The sequence below is a fragment of the Anolis carolinensis genome, chromosome 2, assembly GCF_035594765.1.
Source record: "Anolis carolinensis isolate JA03-04 chromosome 2, rAnoCar3.1.pri, whole genome shotgun sequence".
In the NCBI taxonomy this organism is placed as follows: domain Eukaryota; kingdom Metazoa; phylum Chordata; class Lepidosauria; order Squamata; family Dactyloidae; genus Anolis; species Anolis carolinensis.
The window spans coordinates 290,869,484-290,875,830 of NC_085842.1; the positions used below are offsets into that span (position 1 = coordinate 290,869,484).

At 40.6% G+C, this 6,347-nt stretch overlaps 1 non-coding gene across 1 annotated transcript; it reads left to right on the forward strand.

The window, feature by feature from the left end:
* Positions 1-5,340: 5,340 nt before the first annotated feature.
* Positions 5,341-5,511, forward strand: LOC134297200 (U1 spliceosomal RNA). Its single transcript, XR_010003956.1, has one exon. It is a non-coding gene; the product is annotated as a U1 spliceosomal RNA (small nuclear RNA).
* The last annotated feature ends 836 nt before the right edge of the window (positions 5,512-6,347 follow it).

The following is a 6,347-nucleotide window of genomic DNA, read 5'->3' on the forward strand; positions in this document are numbered from 1 at the left end:
GGCCAAGAAACGTCTTCCCCCGCCCCTGTGCTTCTCTGTGCTACCGGCACGGAGTCCTCTGGAGCCCCAGGGTTACTTCCAGCAGGGCTCCGGGGGACTGTGTGCCAGCAGCGTGCCCCATGATTGCCCCATGTGCGCCTTCCAGTGTTCCATGCTTGCCCCCCACTGTTCTCCACTTTACCCCGCCCGTGTGATAAGAACTTTAGAGATTTTAGTAGCCTGATCTGGAATGCAAAATCAGTGTGGTGTAGTGGTTTGAATGTTGGTCTAGAATACTGAGAGCCTTTGGTTCAAATTCCCATCCAGTCATGGAAACGCACTATGTGAATTTCAGTAATTCACATTATTTTGGCCTCAGAGGAAGACATTAGTGAGCTCTCGCTAAACAATTCCTGCTAAGAAAAGCCCAGGATAGGGTTGGCATGAGATGGAAAGGGGTTGAAGGCACACAGCAAGCTGGGATGGGACAATAGTTATTGCTGCCATTGTTAAACAGATGGGAGTCACAAACTCTTGCCAAACTACTTCGGGTTATCTTTTGATCAATCTGTAGATCAGACTCTGGTTTTTAAAATACACATTTCTTTAGTTGATTGTCATGTCTGGTCAAACTAGTTTTGGACACTTATGAAACAATAGGCTGGAAAGCCTGTAAAACATGTTCACTAGAAGTAAAAGTTTATCAGACAAGAGTTGTGAATCTTCTGTCCAATGACTTTTAACTTTCTGGCAAAACTATGATTTCTGACTCAAGAGAAAGGTAACAAAGTTGACCTCGTGATCCATCCCGTGTCCAATTATGTAACTCATATAGCAATCCTTTCCATGATCTATTGCTTGAAGCTGAAAATGACACTAGGCTTCATGATCAAATAGGACTAAGATACCATTACCATTCTTTTAATATTGTCAGGCATTCCTGTATTTTTAAAGGTTAGATTGGGAAAAGTTACATTTCTGGGGTTCTGACAGTTGTACCTCCTCACACAAAACATTTTTCAAGCCCTAGCCGATTGCATTTATTTGGTATGGCACAGCCAAATGATTTCATGTCAGAGACGCAGTGTATTTGCTCTGGGTTTTATTCATGCTTTAAAGGAGCTGTTCATGGTGCTAAACATTTAAAGAACACAGAGAAATACAGCAGATCTCTATGCCTTTACAGATGAAATAAAACACAGAGTTGATTCACAGCCTCACCAACATGGAAGCAATCACTTACCACTGTTTTCCTTTTCTTGGTTTTGATTTCTACATTCCTTTGATATTTCCATGCAATAATATCACCTGTATTTGCTTCCTGGGTTAATTGACCACTTGCCAGGAAACAACAATCACAGAAAGCTATTACCCTCATGGCTTGTTTGCTAAGTCATCAGAACAGCCACAGTTGGAAACAGGCCTTTTTTCTCATACAAAAGGAGTCATGTGTTTGAATGATCACAGTTCACTATGACATTAGGTTCCATTGACATGAATTAGAGTTGCATCAGAGAATGGTAGTGCTGAATCCATTTATTTAAACAGCCCATATGCAGGCCATTCTCCTGGCAGATTTTGCTCACACATCATGCATCTATATATCCAACTGCCGATCTATTCAAATCATTAACTGCAGCCCTGCTTCCTCTCCACCATCAGCAGGCTTGTGAAAATCATGATAAACACCCTTCTGGCTCCATCAGATTTTATCCCTGTTTTACTTTCACAGCTTCTTAGAAATGAATAATCTTTTGGAGCTGTAAGAAGGATCATGAAGCCACCCACATGGGAAAGAAGGAATGAGGAATGAGCCATTATGGCCAGGTTCTGCCTAATATTTAGCAGCGTCACTTCACAAGAGCTCTTAGAAATGATTTTTCAGTTTCAGGTTGCAAGTACTCTTATCCCCGTGTGTGTTTCAGTTCCAAATAAACCCCAACTCTTCTGCCAGATTTCATCCACACTGCCAAGTTTTAGATTGGTTTAAGGTAGAATCATAACTCAGCTGAGCTTCTTTGAAGCTTCACCCTGAGTCATTTGAAACTTGGCGTAGATTTGCTGAAAAGCCGTCAAAATTCAGCAAAGCCAAGGCTGTTCTTTATGTCAGTAATGAACCCAAGAAGTTGGCTTACTTCATCTATCTCCAGGTTTCCAAAAGAAATGTTCAGCCAGTTCTACTGTTTAGTGGCTTTGGGAAGGGAGCTGAGAGTGTCAGCCAAATGCAGGATAAGGATCTGGCCAGCTGAGACCCAAATACTCACACAGGTTGAGTAGTAACAGCTTGTGTCTCCCACAGGATGTCTGTATGTGTGGGGGTATTTGTGTATTTGTAATATTTATATTCTTCTTTTCTGATACTATACAGGCAGTCCCCAAGTTATAAACAAGATAGGTTCTATAGGTTCGTTCTTAGGTTGAATTTGTATGTAAATCAGAAAAGGTACATTTTTTCAGTGTAACTCTAGCCAAACATATATACAACTTTAGTTTTGGATAGCATAGGGAAGAGTTAAGACTCTTGTGTTGTTTGTTTTGCTGTCTGTGCCCCTGCTCAGAAGATTTCACCTCACTTTCTCTCCCTGTGATCATTGGATTTTGAAAAATGTGGTTTGTTGTGGAAAGAAAGATTGGTGAGAAAGCTTCAGTGGAGACACCTTTTCCCCATGCTAACTCTTTCAGGAGCGAATTCCTTTTCTGAAGGGTAGATTTCTCTCACTTCCTGTTGTTTCACCCCCGTTCTTAACTATGAGTGGTTTGTAACTGGGGACTGTCTGTATATAGCTATATGTATTTATCTCCATTTGTGTATGCACTTAAAGTAGAAGCGTTTTTTTCTTCATAAGCTTAGTCTTTTGAAAAGTGTAGTAGTAGTATATTCATGCAAGTTGTTTTTGACTCATGGCAGCCCTAAGGTGAAAATACTACAGGTTTATCTTGGCAACAATGTCATCCTGTGTTGCACTCTAGCACTGAAACACCTTTTCACCCAGCACCACACCAGTCCATTAGTTCTATCTAAAAATGTTTATTGAATAAAGCAGGTAAAAAGAGAAAAGGGGATATTTCCTAAAGGATCAGAAGAATAGCAAATACAAAAGAGCAATTTTCCAAAAATGCAATAGTACATCAAGTCAAGAGAACCAAAATCCACAGCAGTACTTCAAACATAAACCCAAAAACAAGAAAACAAGAACTTTTCAAGGTAAACCCTCTAAGGAAACAAAAGCATGGACCAGAACAGAAAATTTGAGAATACTTGATTTGTGAACTTGAGAGCAGAGAGAAAAGGGCCATCCCATATGGCAACATTGTCTCCTCTGGGAAGCATAAAGCCAATGCTACTTAATTTAAGCCTGTCCAAGTAGCCATGAGATCATGCTGAACACACCTGGACTTCAAGGTATCAAGGATTCTCTGAGAACATCTAATTTGTCTATTTCTCACTCTCTCCATTCTCTGGTCTAATCTGGCTTTTTGAGAAAACTCCTCATTGGCTGAAGGCCATTTCCCAAGAGAACTGGCACTTTCACTTTCCCTGGTTGTCTGAGACTGAGCACGGGAATCCAAAACATCGGCCTCATCTGCCGGCAATTCTCTCCTAACACTGACAGGCTCCTCATTTTGAAACCCATCAAACCCCTCATCCTCTGAAATGTTAGAAAAATCCTCTGCCTCTTGCTGAGCTACAATACCCTGTGCATTTCCATGGCCAAATAGTATTCAGTCTTGGATTTTTGAGTCTCAGAACATGTAACAGAATTATGTACCATTACATAATCCCTCCTGGAAAAGTGCAATTACAGACAACCCTCATACCTGCAAAGTATATGTTTAATCACTTACTGTGCAAATGCAAAACCTTGGTGTGAAGACTTGACGTGGCAGAGAATGGAATCCCTTCCGATCCCACCGCTGCCACCAAAATGCGAAGGGTTCACCTTCTACCTCTATGTATTTCACTTTTCTATGTTGTCGCTGCCACCACCTTTGAAAGATGCTTTGCTCAAATAATAAGCAACATTTGAAGAAACAGTAACTTGTTTATTTATAGTACAAAGCTTGATGGTTGCAAGAATGTTATAACTTAAGTTGAACGATGTTACTTCTGTACAGTAAGTGTTGCAAGACTTTTCAATCGTTTCACTGAGCTTAGTATGGTATTAGCTTTATAAGACTTGTTTCTTTCAGTTAGGAATACTGTCCTTCTTGAACTTAATTGATCTGTACCCGATCAAACTTGGACTGGGGAGTTTAACTGGTTAACCCTAGTCCTTCTATGACTTAGGGATGTAACCTCAGCTCTTTAGTTATTCCTACTAAAGGCTCAGCAACTTTAGTTTTAGCCCTTCTCCGCTAAAACTCTCTAGCTGCTCAACTTCCTCCCACAATCTCTTTATTTCGATCACACTCCTTTCCCACTGAATAGAACCAACTGCTCTGCTCAACCGACAAACTCCAACTGCCCAATTTTGAATTCTAAGGCTTCCACCAGCAAGGTGAAGCCACGCCCCTTTTCCTGGCCATGCCTTAGAGGCTCCCAGCTTCTGTATAAGAATAGCTGAAATATATAACTTTAAACAGTCAACCTAAACATAGCAATCATGAATAAAACACAATGATCATGACATCTTTACACTTGGATAATAGCAAATCCTATTGAAATAAATAAAAAAACTTCTGGCCAATTGGATACCAAAGAATGATATTGAAGAACTTATAAAATGGCTAGAGAGAATATCTCTCTAGCACAGTGGTTCTAAACATGGGGTCCCCAGATGTTTTTGGCCTTCAACTCCCAGAAATCCTAACAGCTGATAAACTTGTTGGGATTTCTGGGAGTTGTAGGCCAAAACATCTGGGGCCCGAGGTTGGGAACCACTGCTCTAGCATTTATAGGTTCTCCAGTGCAACTCTGTCAACTGCCAGTGGAAACATATCATTGAATTGTTCTGGAAGACCTAGAAAATGACTAGAGATTTTTTTTTTGAAATGTGGGCAAATGAAATTGTGGGTTTCAATACTGTAGATATGGAGGTCATACTGTACCTTAGGATCTTAGCCTGCATTCCAGAGCTAACTGGCATAGAAGTTTTATGTGAATTCTATTATAATACTTACAACAATGTGTACTTGGATGGTTGTTTTGCATCAAAAGTGAGCAACTATGATGGGGCACACCAGAAGTTCTGCCATGTCACTTCCATGTCCATGTCTCTGTCATGAAAGACACATGAGAAGTTCTGCCATGTCACGTCCAACCACCATTTTGACTAATTCTGTTGTTATTATTCAGTCAGTTTTCATAATGAGAAAAATAAACTGACACATTTATGGCTGGTTTGAGGTGGATCAGTATCAGAAATTACCTGGCAGGGGAGACACCTGGGTCACAAAGAGGTTTTCCCAGGGTGAGGCTCATCCATTGCACTCTGGATGTGTTGACCCCTGCGATTTCCTCAAATATGGGAAGCTCAGCTGCATAATTTGTGGTAATGATGAATATCAGAATTGAGCACTGGGTGTTCATGCACACTAATTTACTGAACCCTACCCAAAATAACAGTTTGATGTTGTTCCTATGTACAGACATATTTAAAGATGAATAATGTATGGTCAAGAGTCTATCACATTCTAGAATTAGGTGCACTTGAGTCTGAAGTTGGTATACGCTCACAAATTTGGATAGGATTGGGTGAAAATACTACATTGGCCACTTTTTATAATATATATGTACATTTCTTCATGTTCCAACTGAAGACAACATGAGATTTAAACAATTGTAATTTAAGAGAAACAAAAACTGATGGATTCATTCAGCTAAGCCAGAGATTTTGAGTGCTTAACTCCAATGGGCGTTGGTAGTGCATGTGGCTCCCCGCCACCAGGCAGATCATTCTAAAATCTTTATCAGCATCCTGGGCAAATGTTAACAGCTGTCCAATGACACAAAAAAGAGTTATTTTGTGTCTGGGAGGCCCTATGAGATGGTTTATGCTTTAGCCTTGCAGCTGAAGGATATAAAGTCAGCTGAGAACAGACAAGGGGGAATAAATCTTCTGGTTAGCAGCTAGCTTGTATTTTTCTCAGATCTATTAGGTAAGAAAATGGCTCTTTCCTTCACAGTCCAGTTTCCTTTGTTTCATTCTGACTTATATAACTCTGGGTATTTTCCATTTGCTTCATTTTAGAAGGGGCTGCACCCCAGCACAGGGAACGCATTGTCTAGCCAGGAGGATTTGCAGGGTGGGCCGCTGGATAATCTGGGCAGAAAGCTGGGAGATGATGCTGGAAGCCACCAGTTAAAGGACTATGGTTCTTTCCTCTGCTACATCAATTTAACACCAATAAATCTTATCCTACCACAG